The sequence below is a fragment of the Leopardus geoffroyi genome, chromosome B1 (assembly GCF_018350155.1).
Source record: "Leopardus geoffroyi isolate Oge1 chromosome B1, O.geoffroyi_Oge1_pat1.0, whole genome shotgun sequence".
In the NCBI taxonomy this organism is placed as follows: Eukaryota; Metazoa; Chordata; class Mammalia; order Carnivora; family Felidae; genus Leopardus; species Leopardus geoffroyi.
In genome coordinates this window covers 108963944-108982060 of record NC_059327.1, presented here as the reverse complement: position 1 = coordinate 108982060, position 18117 = coordinate 108963944, and the positions used below count along the sequence as shown (strand labels likewise).

Here is an 18117-nt window from a genome sequence, read left to right as displayed (position 1 = left end):
AAGAGATAAAGAAGAACACTACATAATAATAAAAGGAACAATTTAACAAGAAGATATAAAAATTGTAAATATTTATGCACCCAAAATGGAAGCACCCAATACATAAAACAGTTAGTAACAAGCATAAAAGAAATAATCAATAGTAATACAATAATAGAAGGGGACTTTAACACCTCATATTTTATATCAACAGACAGATCATTCAGTCAGAAAATCAACAAGGAAACAGTGACTTTGAGTGACACACAAGACCAGATGGATCTAGCAGAACATTCCACCCTAAAACAGCAGAATACACTTCTTTTATTTTCTTTTTTTTTTAAACTGTATTTATTTATTTTGAGAGAGAGAGAGAAAGAGAACACCTGTGAAAGAGGCAGAGAGAGAAGGGGGGGGTAATACAGGGGTTAGAGAGAGAATCCTAAACAGGCTCCACATGGTAAACATAGAGCCCAATGGGGGTCTTGACCATGAATTGTGAGATCAAGACCTGAGCTGAAATCAAGAGTCAGAAGTTTAACTGACTGGGCCACACAGGTGCCCTACATTCTTTTCAAGTGAACATGGAACATTCTCCAGAATAGATCACATATTAGGCTACAAAACAAATCTCAACAAATTCAAAAAGATCAAAGTCATACTATGCATCTTTTCTGACCACAACACTATGAAACTAGAAATAAACCACAAGAAATATCTGGAAAGACCACAAATACACGGAGGTTAAATAACATATAACAAACAATGAATGGGTCAACCAAAAAATTAAAGAAGAAATCAAAAAGTACATGGAATCAAATGAAAATGAAAACAGTGATTCAAAAACTTTGGGATGCAGCAAAAGCAGCTCTAAGAGGGAAGTTTATAGCAATACAGGCCTACCTTCAAAGCAAGAAAAATCTCAAATAAATAACAACCTTACACCTAAAGGAGATAGGAAAAAACCCTACAAATAAAATCCAAAACCAGCAGAAGGAAGAAAATAATAATTAGAGCAGAAAGAAACTAAAAAAAAAAAAAAAAAAAAAAAAAAAAACCCAAAAATCAAAAACCAAAAAACAATAGAGCAGGTCAATGAAACCAAAAGCTGGTTTTTAAAAAAGATTTAAAAAAATTGATAAACCTCTAGCCAACTCATCCAGAGAAAAAGAGAAAGGACTCAAACAAAATCACAAAAGAAAGAGGAAAAATAAAAACTAATAGTACAGAAATACAAACAATTGTAAGAGAATATTATGAAAATTACATGCCAACAAATGAGACTACCTAGAAGAAATGGATAAATTCCTAGAAACATAGAATCTACCAAAACTGAAGAAGGAAGAAATAGAAAATTTGAACAGACTAATTCCCTGCAAAGGGATTGAATCAATAATCAAAAAACTCCCAACACACAAAAGTCCAGGACCAGATGGCTTCACAGGAGAATTCTACCAAACATTTAAAGAAGAGTTAATACCTATTCTTCTCAAACTATTCCAAAAAAAACATAAGAGGAAGGAAAACTTCCAAATTCATTCTAAGAGGCCACTATCACCTTGATACCAAAACCAGGTAAAAACACCACACACACACACACACACACACACACACAAAGAGCTTTATAGACCAATATCACTGATGAACATAAATGCAAAAATCCTTAACAAAATTCTAGCAAACACAATGCAACATTACATTAAAAAAAATCATTCACTGGGGCGCCTGAGTGGCTTAGTCAGTTAAGCGTCCAACTTCGGCTCAGGTCATGATCTCACAGTTTGTGAGTTCGAGCCCCACATTGGGCTCTGTGCTTACAGCTCAGAGCCTGGAGCCTGCTTCGGATTCTGTGTCTCATTCTGTCTCTACCCCTCCCCCACATCTGTTCTGTCTCTGTCTCTCAAGAATAAATAAAAATGTAAAAAAATAAAAATAAAATCATTCACTGGAGTGCCTGGATGACTCAGTTGGTTAAGATCCAACTTGAGCTCAGGTCATGATCTCCTGGGTCACAAGTTCGAGCCCCACGTCAGGCTCTCTGCTGTCAGTGCACACTTGTTCAGGGGTCAGTTTTTGTGCTTCTGCTAAATGCATCAGGTTATAGTTTTCTTTTGGCACTCACCAAACATTTATGTTTATATGTGTGTGAGGGGAAGTTAGAAGATATGGGGTCAAATAAAAGAATGAAAGATATAGTTCATGTGCACAAGGAACACACATTCTAATAGAAATCTGACATGTATGTAAATAATCACAGACCATATCGTCAAGGTAAAATTTGACCAAAGAGCTATGGTACATGAAAGAAGGAGAGCATTCAGGAACATTCACAATGGAGTTTAAATTTCATGATAGTTAGGATTTTTTAAAAATGGAAATGGAGAAGACTATGTTCCATAACTCTCTGTATTTATAATATATTTTCTCCTGGAAAGCATACATCCCTAGCTTGGAGACTGACTGGTTTTGCTCGAGTCATGATCTTACAATGGGATGTAGTCAGTTTGGGCTGTATCTTGAAGGACATAATTGAGCATCTGTAACCAGTTTTCATTTTTCTTCATTCTGTTTCTGTTCAACTGACCCAATAAGTTGTTTTATGTGAGTTTTTGTCATATGATATATCTTTTGCTGAATTTAGGTCCAACCTAGCAGACCATGTAAATGTATGTGTTTGTGGGGGAATTTTAGTGGAAGAAGTGAGCCTACTTTTCTCTTTCTTATCATCAGGCTATTTTGGGGAAGTTATTTGTTCTTCGTATCAGACCTTTTCTATTTCCTAAAATTCTTCATGTTCCCCTCCCCTGGAAATTTCAAATCCAAGACTGGAGTCACGTACTTAATCAACTTGACTCTAGCTGTATTTGAAATTATGTGAACACCAGTGGTGTCACGAGCTGTCACATATATTTAGCTATGGTTCAGCTGCTTAGGGAGTAAATATTTTCATTCAGGGGCTTCTGGTACTAAGCAGCCATTCACTTATTTATTGATTTAACACAAGCATACCTTTTAGCATACCTTGAAACAGGTAGTGTTCTAGGTCCTGAAGATGTAACAGTGAATTTAAAAACCAAAGTCCTTCTTCTCATGGAGATTAAATTCTAATGGTAGCTCTGATTAGCTTGAAAATAAACTAGCTATCAAATTCTGCTCAAATGTCATTTTCTCAAGAGAGACTTCTCAGACATTTTTTAGATTCTGTTCCCATATTACTCTGTTAACTCTACTGTTTTTTTTTTTTTCTCCCTCATAGCGATGATTTGCTCTTCCCTTTGTCTGTCTATCCTTATTTCTCTTCTCCCTGGTCCCCTCAATAAGCTGTGAACTAGAGGGCAAAGACCAACATCTCACCATCTTTGTATTAAAAGAAAATATATTCAATAGATCTTTATAAGTGAATGAATGAATGCAGTTAATATTTGGTAATCACTGTTTGTGAAAACATTAGGGGCAACCTCACCAAAATGTCTCTCTCGATATGTCATGGAAATTCAGTGTGTATGGATTTCTATAAATTTTTTTTTTCAACGTTTATTTATTTTTGGGACAGAGAGAGACAGAGCATGAACGGGGGAGGGGCAGAGAGAAAGGGAGACACAGAATCAGAAACAGGCTCCAGGCTCTGAGCCATCAGCCCAGAGCCTGATGCGGGGCTCGAACTCACGGACCGCGAGATCGTGACCTGGCTGAAGTTGGACGCTTAACCGACTGCGCCACCCAGGCGCCCCAGTGTGTGTGGATTTCTAACCACATGAACCAAACTTGATATTCCATACACTCCATTCCATGGAGTTTGATGGTACATGTTTAATTATCAATCAGCAATTTAAAAAAATGTCATATCTTGAACTTCTGGGCTATAAAACATGTGTCTTTTAAAATACCATTGTAGAGAAATGTAGGGAATGGCTCCAAATGTTTTGGAAGATCAGCTCACTAAGCTGAGAATTTCCAGAACTTGATGTTAATATGTATTAGCTAACTCTGGTCATGCAACATCATACTTTTCTTTTATTCTACTTTGATACCGTATTCTGCAGAAATGTATACAAGGAAGCTGCTTCCCAGAAATGACATTAAAATTGAGTTGTGGGGTGCCTGGGTGGCTTAGTCTGTTGAACAACTGACTCTTGATTTTGGCTCAGATCATGATCCCAGGGTTGTGGGATCAAGCCCCCTGTCAGAAGCGTGGAGACTGCTTAAGATTTTCTCTTTCTCTCTGCCCCTCTTCCCCATTCACATGTGCACGCTCTCTCAAATAAAACATACCAAAAAAAAAGTGAGTTGTAAAGAAAACTGGTAGTTGAACAATCTACTTCACTTTCACCATGTCTAATATATTGGGGGGAAATAACTATTAGAACTTTAGCAACAACCTACAAGACCAGTACTGGCCTCACTTAGAGTCAGCTGTACCCAAGTTCACTGTGTCAAGGCTGTAGGGAAAACTGATTTGACTGCTGAAGATACATGAAAAGTGAACACATTTTGCTTCCATGTTGTATATATATAGGGCTTCCTTAGAAAGTGGAAAGTATTACCAAAAATGTCATTTGGTGACTTATACAATACTGGAGACTTTAGAAAATTCTCTTACATCTTACCTCATTTAATCTCTACGACTCTCTAAAAGGTATTTTATTGACATTTTGCAAGTTGGAAAATGATGCATCAATAAGTTGTGTGATATACTTAAGTTCACATGCACCTAGCAAGTGGCAGTACCAGAGTGAAAGTCCAAAGTTCCAAGGTTGCCTCAGCGAGGTCATTTAATATAAAGGGAGGCATTTTAGAGGCCATAGTAAATACCAAATCAGTTCTGACAGTATACTATGCTGATAAACATGCTGGTTGAGACTGTAACTTTTTTGTGTGGAGGTGATTTTCTTCTATGAAACTACCAGCAAGTGGGTGTGAAGAAAGGTAGACTGCTTTAAGGAAATAGTTAAGGGGAGGGGATTAAAGAGAAAAGAGGAAGCAAGAAAGAATTTCCTATTCTTTGAGCAATGTAAGCTTCTCATTAACTTTATATACACTGTATTAGTGCTGGCATGGTGCAGAAAAATATTTCAGCAACGAATCTTAATACTATTTAATATTCATGGGGATATTGCAATCCACTCCATTTCTCATTACCATTTCAAGGGTTTTAAAATAAACATTTGTTGTAATTAATATACAATTATTATATTGCTATTGTTCAGTTATAAGTCCAGAATCCAAATCAGGGTGAATTCTAAGATATTTCAAAGAAAATTTTTTAAAGTAGGCTTCATGCCCTACACTTGAATTCACAACCCTCAGATCAAGACCTGAAATGAGAGCAAAAGTTGCATGCTTAACACACCGGGCCACCCAGGTGCCTCTACTTCAAAGAAATTTGTATCCACAATTTACAATAATCATAATTTAACAACTTCTATTATCTCTAAAAATTATTAGAGCTAGACAAATGCTTACCATCAAAGTGCCTCAAGTTTTCTCATCTATAACATGAAGGAGTGAAAGAAATAATTCTGAAGTCTGGCTGCCGATTAAAATAAAATTGGGAGCTTTTGGTGCGCCTGGGTGGCTCAGTCGGTTAAGTGTCCGACTTCGGCTCAGGTCATGATCTCATGATCCATGAGTTCGAGCCCCACGTCAGGCTCTGTGCTGACAGCTCAGAGCCTGGAGCCCGTTTCAGATTCTGTGTCTCCCTCTCTCTCTGCCCCTCCCCTGTTCATGCTCTGTCTCTCTCTGTCTCAAAAATAAATAAACGTTAAAAAAAATTTAATAAAAAAAATAATAAAATTGGGAGCTTTTGTTTTCAATAATTAAAAAAAAAACTTTTATATAGTTTTATATTTACAGCAAACTTGATGATACAAGTCGAGAGGCCCCATATCCCCATACCCGTTTCCCCTTATTAACATCATATATTCGTATGGTGCATTTGTTATAATTAACGAACCAGTACTAACACATGATTATTAACTACACTCTACACTTTATTCAAGTTTTCTTACTTTATCTTATGTCCTTTTTCTGTTCCAGAGCCCCATCCAGGATACATCATGTTAAGTCATCATGTCTCTCCTTATGCTCCTCTCGGCTGTCATAGATTTTTAGACTTTATCTTTCATGACCTTCATAGTGTTGAGAAATACTGGCCAGGTATTTTGTACAATGTCCCTCTACTGGAGGTTAGCTGATGCTTTTCTTCATAATTAGACTTGAACTTTGAGTTTGGGGGAGGAAGACTGGAGATTTCCTAAAATACACATTTTTGTACTTGTTTCTAATTTGGTGCTTCTGGAGTGGGAATCAAGACTAAAATTTTTCAAAATCTCCTCAGGGTTCAATCATTGATTACATTGTCTCTTCTGGTAGGTGCTATTTGCTATGTCTAAAAACAATCTGACATGAGTTAAGGATTAAGGTTTGAGGATCTAATCTTCAATTCTCAAAAATCTTTAGTTATTTATTTCTTTTTGATATTCTAGCCTTTTTTTTCTTCTGAAACTCTGTATGTATCATTGAGTTAATATATTCTCCAGGTCTCTTAACTTTTGCATGTGCATGTATGTGTGTGTTTCTCTCCTTCATCCTGAAGGAATTTCTCAGAACAATCAAGATTTACTAATTCCTCTTCACAAATGTGAAGAATTTATTCCATAGAGTGAAGCTTCCACTTTCTTCATGTTCCAACTTTTCTTGAGATAGGTTTTTGTTTCACTATTTCAAAAGGAATTTTTTTTTTTATTTTGACTTTTAATAGATGTATTCCTTCATTAAGTGTGTTTTAAAGCCTTTGTCATATAGCTTCATAAGATTAATTTTATTTACAGGGGCACCTGGGTGGCTCAGTTGGTTAAGCATCTGACTTTCGCCCAGGTCATGATCTCATGGTTCCTGAGTTTGAGCCCCAGGTGGGGCTGTGTGCTGACAGCTCAGAGCCTGGAGCCTGCTTCAGATTCTGTGTCTCCCTCTCTCTCTGTCCCTTCCCTGCTCATGCTCTGTCTCTGTCTTAAAAATAAATAAACATTAAAAAAGATCATTTACAAAGAATTCAGGCTTCGGGCCTATGGTTTTAGTTTGCTTTTCTTAACATTAGAGTTTTTTGTGTGTCTTTGGATTTTAGGATACATTTTATTTTAACTGGAGAGAACTTTTTTTCTTGCCTAGTTGTTTTCAGTACCTTTAATTGCCTTCACCTGGCACTCCTAAGCCACCAATCCAGAACCAAGTTCAGTAACAGCATTTTAAGGCTCCTGCTGTAGGTAAATATTGTGGATATCAAAAGTCCAGCCACTAAAGTCAGCTAGCAACTTGATTTGATTCCTAGTTTTGAGTTTTCAGACATCCATACAGCGACTGTTTTCTATGTAGCCAGGTTTCCAGCCTTTTTATTCAGACTTTGTTCACATGTGTGGGAGTCCTGGCCCACTCCTGGTTTCAAGGAGTAAATCTAGCTGATTATCCTCTTCCTGTACAGAGCAATGAATTAGTTACCAATTGCTGTATAACACAGTACCCCAAACTTAGTAGGCTAAAACAACACACATTTACCATCTCACCATTTTGTGGATAACAAGCCCGAGTATGGGTTGCCTGGGTCCTGTGACCAGGGGTTTCTCAAGGCTACATTCTAGGTGTTGGCCAGGCTGCCTTCTGACTGGGCAAGTATATACTTTAAAGCTCATTCAGTTGTTGGCAGAATTCAATTTTTAGCAGCTATATGACTGAAGACCACAACTCCTTGAGGACTTTTGGTTCAAAGCCACTCTCAGGTCCTAGAAGCTGCCCATATTTCTTTGCCACGAGGACTTCCTCAACATGGCTGCTCATTTCATCACGCCTGTAAGGAGAGTCTCTCTTCGTAGGGAGGGCCCAGCTCCTCTTTTAAGGGCTTTCACCTGATATTCTTAAAGTCACACCTACCCAGGATAATCTCCCTTTTGATTAACTCAACATCCCTGAGATTTGGGGTCCTAACATATGAAAATTCTCTTTACCTTTGTCATATTCTAATGGCTAGAAGCAAGACAAAGTCCTACACACACACAAATGGGAGGATATTATAGGAAGCAGGATGCCAGGAGGTGAGAATGATGGGGTTACCCTGGGGTCTGTCTGTTACAAGCACCTTTAGTCCAAAGACCACTAACTGTGTCCAGTTCCAGAAGTCGCAACCCTTGGCCCCAGCTTGGATCTCTGCTTTGCATTTCTGTCATATTTCTAGTTCAAGAGGATGTTTACCTTGTTTCTTAATTCCTCTATGTCTAATTGGTATGTTTTTCCCTTCTGTATTATATCAGTCATCAATTTTTGTATGAAACAGAGGTTATGTGAAAGTATAAATTTAGAAAGCTATTTTACTCTATCCATGTTTTGTAAAAATTTCTACTTGATCAGGGTTAGAACAGGTTTCTGAAGCTCTAGATGTGTTTTAATGGTAAAGAAGTATTTAACCAAATGTTTTTGGGAAGAAGGTCTGGTAGACAGGATTATTTATGGTATGAAAGGATAAGTAATTGGTAAATAAAACTGGGCTCATCTAGCCATCACATTAAAAAAAATTAAAGTAGTTTGTGTCTGTTTTACAGTAAGAACCTCAACTTCTAATGATACCCTGGAAAGACCCATGCAATCTTGATATCCTCACATTATAGAAATATGCTGTCACTGAAGTAGTTTTTTTCTACCTGGACTGCCCTTTTTATGGGATGTTCCTTCAGACAGTTTATTTTACAACATAGTTCTTTGCTACCAAAAGTAAGGGATACAATGAATGAAAAACAAGGCAAGAGTAGAGATACTCGAAACAGGATTCCAAATATAAAATAAAATACACACAGGTAACATGGTAAGTCTGAACACTAGGGCCAAAGTCCTTGGTCTTATTGTTTTTCATTGACATAGAAATCTACTTTCTCTGTAGACCTTGGGACGGTCAGGCTTAGTGTTGACACTTACAGACAAGCATATGCCTAACAGTTTTATTTGGGAGCCAAAGTCTGAGAAAGTGACTATTGAAGCACTATAATCTCAAGAGAACCACATGAAATGAGTCACGAATAATTGCTTATGCCAATCTGCCAAGGCAAGTCCCTTATATCTTTTCTGAAAACAATACAGCTAGTTTTTTATGTTAAGAGGCAGAGGATATAATCCTAAAAAAATAATAATGGATTCTGGGGGTATTTAAGCTTCCTAATAAATGCAAGTTGATTCTGCAGGTTAATTCATGTTTACTTTGGGTAGCACACAGACCATGATACCAGGATGATGGAATATAGGTTAGGAAATTTTGATATTTTAGAATTATGTATGATGGATCTGAGAGCTGCTATAGACAAGTGATAATAAAAAGATATGGATGAAGATTAGCATCTATAAAAGTATAAAGCGGATATGGTAAACATGACCACATTCACCCAGTTCTGGAATATTAGAACTGGTTGGTATTGCATGGAGCTTGCAATGTATTTAGGTCAAATAAATTACGTGCTATAATTGCAATATATTATAAAACTCTTTAGTTCCGGGAGGCATTACAGGCTAAATATAGAAAGGCTGTCATAAGTGACACCTGCAAAATGGGTGGGAAAGGAAGCTGTTGTGGACACAGCCTTACCTTTGATGTCATGCAGCACCACCTTCCTCTCCTTTAAAATCTTGGCTGGATCACTGAAACTCAATATAGGGCTATATAAGAATCCAGTATGGCAAAGTTTCCAGTTCTGAAAGGCCAAAGGCCAAAAAATTTGCTACATCCATAAGTTTTCTACAACTAACTCTGAACAGGGTTCATCATGAAGTTTTGGAAATTATTTTAAAAGATTTAACTTACAGGGTACTAGATTAGATAGCAAAGTTTCATTGATGCCATTTTCTAAGCATGCAAATAAATATTGCTTTAGAAGGACATAATAGAATAAGCTAATGATGTCTACTATCATGTAATCAAAATTATTAAAAGTATAAGCTTTTTTGGCTTGCCTTTTATATGAGATAGTCTTTTATACAATTAAAAAAAATCTTTTGATGAGAATCTGGAAGTTGTCAGGTGATCTAGACATCTCCGTGATTTCTACAGTTCCAGAAATCCCTCTTTGTTCCTCTGAGCCTTCTTCTGTTACAATTTGAGCCATAGGTTAAGATTTTCTAACATAGTCTATAATGCATAATAAAATCAAATTATGATGAAAATGAAAAAATATTTTGCACACATTAAAATTATGGAAAATGGAAGAAATTAATTTGCACATATAAAAACATGGAGTATGGCACATAAGTATAGAGTGTTTAATTGAAACTGAAAGCCGGGTGTTTGGAAGGTAATAAGAGATGGACAAAAAGGAAAAAGTGAAGAAGTGATGGTGTGCCTGTTTTTATCTTACGGGCTTTGTGCATGATCTTCATTCTCTGTACTCTCAGGTTTAGTGTTCCTATAAATACAGCAAGTCAGAGTCCACAGGAAACAGGAATTAAAATAATGGCAATAATTTTAAATTGGATATATGGAAAATTACATCCCTCTTATCACAAAGCATCTTTGTACTGTGCTTGCTTATTGAGCAATTGTTCTGGGGTAAAAGAGGAGACACAGCACAGGGACATAATCCACACATCTAGTAATGCATTTTCTTTCCAAAAGTCTGGCAAAATTCTCACCTGATGTTCAGCTTATATGCTTTTATTAAGCAAAGGAATGTGACACAAATTTTAGAAAGTTTTTCATAAATAAAAGTTATAGTTGTTGCTTAATTTCTAAAGAGTTTTTGTTTTTGTTGTTTTTTTTTTTTACCAAGAGTTTACATGTGTAAGATCAAAACAAAGGCTTGCAATTGCTTGAACAATAGCTTGAAGCTTGACACTTGAGGGAACAGAGCTTTTAAAGTAATGCTTAAGTTCTCTTATGTCAGATCATTATCTGTTATGTCTAATGTTTATTATTTTTAGGTTTTTAAAATGCAAGTTAAATAAAAAGCAAACATAGAGGACGGTAATCTCCTTAGGCCAGGTACAAAGGCTAAGAACATATTTCTAGTGTTTTTCACAAAATTTCAAATTTCTAGTCTGCAAAGAAAACAAGTGCATTTTTTTTTTTTTTTTTTTTGAAATCGGCATTTGAAAAGTCTACATCAGTGAACATTCTTTAGAATATGGACTTTAAATCCTGGACTTATTAAATAGGAACATTAATAAAATGAGAACAATTATGCTTATTAGCGTTTTTCCCCATTTATCATTAACTAATAACATACAAAATAAAACAATTTCTGGTTTCTTATCTAAGTGCAGAGTGTCCCAACCTATTTCTGAGATTCGGTTCGGAGGAAGGAAAGAATGTCCTGACATGGCATTTTTTTTATTTTCAGTGTTTAAACGTGTAACGTTTGTGCTCAGTGGCAGGGTTTTAGCTTCTGGAGTTTATGCCCAACATGATTTTTGCTTTTCTGAAAGCTGTAACATAAACAACTCTGCTCACGTCGTATATGTATTTATTGAGTACAATGCCAATCAGGCTTAGAGAAAAATCGAACAACACTGTTAGGTTTTCCTGATTCCCAGGAAGCTCACAATCTACCATCAGACTCTTAAAGGTGCTTGGCCTTTCGGGTCTGAGGCGCCGCAGGAAGGCTGCTCCAGTAGGCCTGGGTACGCAAAGTTGCTTCCTGGCCGGAACGCCAACTTGGCAAATATCTGCTCCTGGCAAACACAGATTAGTAAGGATAAAGTCTTCACAGACTCAACCAAGCAAAGCATAAATGGCCCTTTCAGCTCGAGCCTGCAAGGAGGGATGTTACTGAGCCCAGAACCCAAATTACTTTTTCCGGGCTCCCCAAACTCCAGTGTTTGTTTTAACGCTTTCGGATTCACGAGGCAGGTGCCTAACTCTCCTCCCTCGATTTCTTTCCCTTATCTCCTCTACCTCCTTGCCCAAGTTCAACTTTTTAATGGGTGCAGAAGCGCAGTGAGCTAGGAGGATGGGAAGGTGAGAGAAGTGGCGCTATCACCACGTAGATTCGTGCTGAGCTAGCGTGATGGGAGGAAGAAAAAGGCGGGCACCGAGAGCAGAGGGGTGGTGGCAGAAAGGGCACAAGGCACGCCTTGCAGGGGGAACAGGAGGCGGGGCCACGTGCCAGTCCCAGGGTTCCCAGCTCGAGCGCGAGCGAAGGGTTCCCGAGAGTTCCAGCTTGCCAGCCGACCGACACTCCGCAGGCGAGCATCCCTATCCCAGGACCTGCCCCTCGCCCAGCCCGCGAGCGCGTGGCAAGAAGGCGCGTCCGCATCCATGCCCCAGCCCGGGGAGCACAAGGCGTTCGCAGACCCAGGCGTGTGACGAGAGGCTGAGCGCGTGGCACCCGCGTCGTGCCCCGCTGAGCCAGACGCGGGAGGAGAGGGGCGCGCTCCAGCTCTTCCAGCAGTGCGCTGGGCGGGGCGCGGCTGGGTGGGTTGGGGGGGGGGGGCGGCCACCCGCGGGGAGCAGCGGAGGAGCAGGCGCGCTGCGGCCCCGAGGGAGGGCACCGTTAAAGCTTTGCCATCAATTGTGAGCCCAGTGAGTCCGTCCTAAGCTAACACACTAACGCTACAGCCTCCCTCACGCCCCCAAACCACCGAAGGCGGCGACACCTGATCTAGCGCACAAACACGGGTCCCTTCTGTCCCCGGATACAATTACGCGGCAGACACACTCAAACTCACGCGCAGCAGCCAAGAGCCGAGGTAAGTAGAGTGAGCACGCCGTTCCAGCCGGCGGAAGGGGGGCGGGCTAGGAGGAGGAGATGGGCGTCGTTTGCTCCCAGAGGTGAGTGCTGAGCGAATGGCTACGATCCAGGGCGGGGGGGGGGGGGGGGGGGGAGGCGGAGGGTAGGGATTGGAAAGTGCAGATGGGGTTGGGCTGAACAAGATAGGGAACGGGGGAGTGGGGTTGGGGGGTAGGGAGAAAGGTCAAGGTTGTGGGACTGTGAAAGAGATTGTTCCCAGCTACCCTCGATCGCTCCCCTAGTCTTTTCCTCTCCCATATGGCACCGGTTTGAGGGTCTTTTCGAATTCGTGTGTGAACTCGGAGAAAGGAGGAAATAACTCGGCGCGGATCTGTTCGAGGGCCTTGCACTTGACCCTGGAGGGATGGGCATCGGGGAGTTCCAAGGCCCGAGTCGCTGAGGGCAGCGATGGGGTCCAGGAGGTTTCGGACCTCTCCCAACAGTCATCTACTTTGTCCTCTCCCTAAAGGGGAACTGAATGTGTTGGGGGTGGGGAGTGTCTCGGAGCTGCGCGCGCGCGCGGACACAAGCTCACACGCTCACTCACACTCTCTTTGGACCTTTGAGCTTCTGCGGGATCCCGCGCGACCCCCTAGGAAAGTACAGTGGTGGCAGGGTCGCGCGCGATTTCCCGCGTGGTTGGGGAAACCGTGCGGCGTGCCCTCGCAGTAGAGAAGCCTGTGCAGGCTGCTAAGGTTAGAGAGGAGTTGAGAGGAGGACGCGCTGCAGGAAGTAGGGCGCCTTCCTCGGGCTGGAGGAGCGGCGAGGGGGCCTGGGATGCGTGATTTGGGTTTGTACGAGGCAAACCGCATCGGCAAGCGCAAATATGTGCAGTGCGACGGGGCAAAAGGACAGGCAGAGGTGGCGAAGGGCGTACCCAATCTGTATGTGTAAATTTACTGGTTTAATTTTAGGTGTATAAAGTTGTGTACGGTGAATGTACTACTCTGCAGCACTTCCTTGGGGAAAGAACCGCGTCTGTACATGTACCGCTGGTTCCCATCACCTTAAAGCATACCAGGGCACGGGGGAGGGAGATGGGGGAGAACTGGATGTCCCGAAGACTGACTCTTCCGAAGTCTAGGTCTTGTTAAGTAGCCTTTCTTAAGGAGAGGGAGAATCAGAAGAGGACGGTGGTGGGCGGCGTTCTCAGCCAGGAGTGACCCCGTGTCACCTCTGTATGAGTCAGTGTTAGTAATAGGGACAGCCTTTTATTTCAGGTGGGTTCCACCTAGAAAAAGATCAAACAACAAACAAACAAACAACACTACACCAAAAAGCCTCAGCCCCCTCAGGCTGTCACCTTGTATGATGAATTTTTGGGTGAAGGTGTGGCTGTTTGGCTATATGCCAAACTTTACTTTTTCTGGTAATTTCATGTTCCAAAAAAGGTCTCCACTCAAAATTGCTGTGCTTTATATCTTTGGTGGAGGGGAGGGGGGGAAATGACTGCCATTAGTAAGAAGGATAGAAAGTCCTTTAAACTGGTTTTCTAATTATATTAGGATTAATCACACTTTGTTCTCTGGAGATTTTTAAATTAATTGAAGAGTCATGCACCTCAATGTTATATGATAAAGGAATCCAGAACTTTGTTCACTGAGTAAAATCGTAAGTCAGCATTTTTTTTTTTCCAGTCCCAAAGTGGATTTAGTTTTCTCCTATCTCCTGATGGATAGTTTAAGGTTTTGCTTTAGGAATGGAATTCTGTTCAGCAACTATTCTAGATAATTCCAGTGATAAATAAATACTCTAGTATTGTTTGATTTGTCTGCCACCCGCAAAATAAAATTGACATCTAGCGTTGTGTGATTTATTGCTATAGGATTGTTTAAAAACTACAGTGAAGTGTATTGCCTTGACATTTGGTAAAAGCTTAATAATGTATAAGTACCTGGGCATAACTTAGTAGAAACAATACTTCTGACTTGATCTGGCTAATACTACTGAAGACATTTAAACTCTTCTTAAATCTACACTTCCCAGAGCTTTATGCTTGTTATGTTAATACTTGGTGCATTTATTAGGATAAGTAAACCAGTGGAGTAAAGAAAGATATTTACAACAAAATTTATTTTTTGTAAAATCTATTGTTTGTGTAAAGAGTTTGACAGTTAACATTTAATTTGAATTACTTAAAACATTTCAAGGTACCTTATCAGCTTAATTACCACTTAAATATTGATAACAAAGGAAGAAAACAACCATATTCCCAATTCTCAAACTCCTTTTCAAAGTTATTTATTTATCAAATAATATTGATTTGATGTTGCTTAATTCACACTAGATTTTCAGAATATACCAGGAGAATAAGCACTTTTTATTGCTTTTGTGATATATAATAATACTTAATTTATTGATATTGTTACCATCTGGGATGTTGCTTATTTAGATAAGGCATTTTCTCCATAGCTGACCTCTCACGTGATTAATTACTGAAACGTAAAAATTAAGCTATTAAAACAAAAAAATAATTTCTAAATCTTACACTCTTAGTTGCTTCCTTGGATTTAAGTTAATTTTTCTGTTGGGTTGTCTTTATGAGCATGAATTCATAAAGAATTGAATAGGGCTATTCGTTGAGGTGTATAGAGCTGTTTTTGTTTATAGTAAATGGTCTTAGTCTGCCCAGTTGAAAAACTAGATTGAAGACAGAAGTACTATTCTTCCTTTTATGGTTTTTCTGGGTCCTCTTTCTGTTATCAGCTATCAACTTTCTACTGTCAGGCTGTGAGCGAGTCTTGCTGCTATATTATCTGTTGTCTTTTTTTCTGTGAAGTGATGTGGGCTATTGCCTGAGTATAAAGCCTGTGGACTTTGTGACAGATACTTGCTGTTCTCATGCTTTATTTCTGGGCTCAATCACAAGCTATATGGTGCAGTTCCTAAAAGGATGACCTCTACATAAATGGTTTTAATGTTGTTTTATAGAATATTTTGTGTGTGAGATCTTAAGAAGAAGAGTGACTTAGTTTCAGACAGTTCAGTCTTGTGAAAAATCTTCGCTTTTCTGAGAAATTGAAGTAGCCCTTAAAAAAGTCGGTTGAATATCTGACTCTTGGATTTGGCTCAGGTCATGATATCACGGTTTGTGGGATTGAGCCCCGCCTCAGGTTGTACACTGGCAATGCAGAGCCTACTTGGGATTCTCTCTCTCTGCCCTTCCCTCTTTCTCTGTCAAAATAAATAAATAAACTTTAAAAAAAAGTTTACTTTACGCTAGGCCCAGAGTGTCTTTGTTTGAGAATATGAATACAGTGATATTTTCCATACCACTTCCTGCCACTGAAACCAGCTAGCCATATACAATATCATTAATATTTTCCTATTCTGGAAGCCACGAGTAAGAAGTGTGGTTTGATAATCTTGTTAACCATACTTGAAGGTAGGTCAATCATTTCAATATTATTTTGCATACCTACCTATGGAGGAACTAATCGAATTAGTTTGAATAAATTAGTTTAATTTAGTCTTGAAAACAGTAGCAATCAATATCTTCCCAATATAAAGCATTTCACAAACATTCATTCTTCTGTTCAACAAATATTTATTAAAACCACACTGTGCTCTTGTGCTCTGGGGATATACAAACACATAAGAGCCTGGAAGGGCTCTGGGTGTAAGAGGGTTAGTTAGATAGAAAACAAACTAGTTTCAGTACGTGCAAAATAGTGCCATAAGGTCTGTGAGTGCTGTGATGAGGATATGCAGAGTGCCCTGAACAGGTATTGGAAGTGATCGGAAGACTAGAGAGGCTTCATAGAGAAGGTGACATAAAAGGCAGGGGCAAGGTCATGAGGGGCTGTTTGCCATCATAAGGAATATGGACCATTTTCTGTTCAAGTCTGTTTCAAACAAAGGAGTGATTTGATGAAAAGACAGCTCTCACAGCCATCTAGAAGGGTGGATCTGAGGAATATGAGATAAAAACAGCAGTTTAGAAGGTACTGGAGTGATCTTGTTGAGGACCTTATACCATAGTGGTAGCAGTGAGATGAAGAAAAGTGTTTGGTCACATAGATGTTAAGGTAGGAGAATCTAGGATTAGGTGAGCGATTAGGTGAGCAATTACATGATGGGTGACATAGGAGGATGGAATAGGGACTTTAAAAGGTTGGAGGGGCAAAGATGATAGAGTTCAGTTTTGGACATGAAGAATATGAACTACCTATAGAAAATCTAGTTCTGGGCAGAGAGGTCTTGGCTGGATAGATCAGGTAGATAAATGGATGGATAAGGATGGATGGATAGGTAGGTAGACAAATGCATGGATAGATGGATGGATGAATGCACTGATTTAACAGTTTTCAGTATATGGGTGGTTGTACGAAAAAAAAAAAAAAAAAAAAAAAGGAGTCGATAGGTCTTCCAGGGCAGGTACAAAGACTAAGATGGAGATAGAGACCTAGGGAGATCTTAAAGTTTAACAGTTGGGTGAGAATCAGGGAGCCAGAAAAAATGAGAGGTACAGAGTGGAAGGCAGGAGGACAATTAGGGGAGAACAGCTTTTTAGGAGCTGAAGAAAGAAATAAGTTCAAGAAGTAAGATCAGGTACTTAAATGGGGGTATCAGACAGTCCTGGTTCTGCCCCTGACTAACTCTGTGACCTTAAACTTAGAATTTAGTTCTCACCTACAAAAAGAGAACCAAAGTGCCTACACCATATGGCTACCGTGAGGATCAAATGAGATGAAATCCGGCAAGCTCCGTGCCTAGAAGCTTACTGGTTTGTGTTCAATAAATGGCTAGCTGTTTTTATGAAAAGCTGAACTTGGATTTGGTGATAGTTTGTAGGGACTCCTGCTTTCAGCAGTACTTGCTCTCAGGGTTTCAGGAGGGTGATTGAAGGTATATTTCAGATGAAAACTTGATCAGATTTACAGCCTTTGGGGAGGAAGCCAGTAGAATAGGGGTAATTGGAAATTTTGAAGGGAGCAGAAAGAGCAGTTTGAAAGCATTGCCTAAGGAGAGGGTGGGAATTGCATCAAGAGCTCTGGGAAAGCCCCTGGGATCCTCTGGACAAGCCACGCCTCTATCAGCCTGAGGGTCTTGTGCCACGCAGGTTTGTTGGGTTTTTTGTTGTTGTTGTTGTTTTAAGTTTATTTATTTTGAGAGACAGAGCAGAGGAGGGGCAGAGAAAGAGAGGGAGAGAGAGAATCCCAGGCAGGCTCCATGCTGTCAGAGCAGAGCCCGATGTGGGGCTTGAACTCACAAACTGTGAGATCATGACCTGAGCCGAAACCAAGAGTCAGACGCTTAACCATCTGAGCCACCCAGGCACCCCGCACACAGGTTGTTTTTTAAAAGCCTCTAGTAATCAAATCATAGACATTTTAAATGTTTTGTTAAACTATTTTTGGTACCATAAGTGAGTTCTAGTTTC

The 18117-nt window shown here is 39.8% G+C and overlaps 1 protein-coding gene across 2 annotated transcripts in view; it reads left to right on the top strand.

Annotated features, from left to right (window-relative positions):
• Positions 1 to 12423: 12423 nt before the first annotated feature.
• The window catches only part of UGT8 (UDP glycosyltransferase 8), an 86668-nt gene continuing 80974 nt past the window's right edge, over positions 12424 to 18117 (top strand). The window contains exon 1 of one of the 2 annotated variants that reach the window (XM_045469217.1): positions 12424 to 12693. The gene's annotated coding sequence lies outside the window, so the exon portion shown is untranslated. The other variant, XM_045469236.1, reaches the window with a different exon arrangement.